Consider the following 1,754-nt stretch of genomic DNA (forward strand, 5'->3'; position numbering starts at 1 on the left):
CAAGGACAAGACACTTCTACTGTGTTTTCTCTCTTTCTTTCTCCTTTTCTGTCATTTGGTGCCCAGGGTGAAATTATGATAATAAGAGAAAGGAAAAGCTATTACTGTGGCTGCTCTCTCATTATGTAAATGATATTAAACAGGCCCTCTGTGTGTGAATTTGTGTGTGTTTCCAGTGTGTATTCAAGCCTGAGCAGCTGAGCATGCAAGTGCGTGTGCATGAATGTTTGTGAAGGCTGCCGTGTTTGTGTGCGTGCGTGTGTGTGTCTTTGTTTGGCTGTTTGTTCTTGTGTGGACGGGCTGAAAGTGTCTTTCTCCATTGGTGTGTATGTGTGTGTGTGCACGTGTATGTCCTGGGGCTAGGGTTCCTCAGTGCAGTGATTACAAGGTGTCAAACTCCCCCACATTGATTATGACATGTTAATTACACACTGTTTCCACCTGCTTTGATGACACAACACGCACATTAAAAGATGTCCTGCACACACAGTGTCTTGGACGTTGTGTTGGTATGGGGCCCTTGTGAATTCAAGCGAAACTTTGGACATGCCAGGATAAGAATAGGTTGCCTGTGCTTGTTTAAAGACAGCTAGAAGTAACCTAACTATTGTAGCTGTGTTTACCTGCAGCCAAGTGATGATTAACACAATAATTGTGACATGCATGGAAAACTGACTTTATTTTATCTGTATGTTACACACACACACACACACACACACACACACACACACACACACACACACACACACACACACACAAATAATAAATAAATAATTAAATAATTAAAAATACATCTTCAAATAAATATGCAATTTAGCATTTTGGACAGTTTGATGCTTGTTTGGGAACAGCCCCCTTTCCAACATGACTGTGCACCAGTGCACAAAGCAAGCTCCATAAAGACATGAATGAGCAAGTTTGGTGTGGAAGAACTTGACTGGCCTGTATAGAGTCCTGACATCAACCCAGCAGACCACCTTTCGGATGAATTATAGCAGCTGCGAGCCAGTGCTGCTCATCCAACATCAGTGTCTGACCTCACAAATGCACACTCCTACTGTAAACCTCCTTGACTCCTAAACCTTGTGGAAAGCCTTCCCAGAAGAGTTGAAGCTATTATGGCCACAAACATCATATTAAATCCTATGGATTAAGAATGTGATGTCACTCAAATTCATATGAGTGTGAAGGCAGACAAGTGAATACTTTAGGCAATATTGTGTAGGTAATCATGTGCACACAACTCCAGATTTTGTATGTTTTTTTTATTTGACAATATCATTGTGACAGTAATAAGATGCTGAATGGCATTGACAATCAATACTCCTGTTTCAGGTGATTTCACATAAAGCAAATCGCACTGGGAAGTATTCTGAGACCCCATTTACAATATTCCTTATGTGATTATGAACACTTCTGAAAAATATTGACTATCTGCTGAACCACTGTTTTTTTCTAGATATCTTTCTGTCTTGCCTTCAGTCTTCTGTTAATGTGTTTGATTTCAGATGCACTTTAATACATTCTTACTTTTATGTGTGTATGTGCGTGTCTTTTTTGGTGGTCTGTCTTGCTCTACTCCATTGCTTGTTTATATGCTTTATACCACAGGTCCTCGGGGGTTTATAAATATTGATTCTTACAAAGGATGGATAGATGCTTGATAGCTTGTCCAAGCCCTGGGAATACACACTTGAGTACATGCGCGCGCGCACACACACACACACACACACACACACACACACACACACACA

The sequence above is a fragment of the Haplochromis burtoni genome, unplaced genomic scaffold, assembly GCF_018398535.1.
Source record: "Haplochromis burtoni strain Fernald_Lab_line unplaced genomic scaffold, NCSU_Asbu1 Contig_151, whole genome shotgun sequence".
Classification (NCBI taxonomy): Eukaryota; Metazoa; Chordata; class Actinopteri; order Cichliformes; family Cichlidae; genus Haplochromis; species Haplochromis burtoni.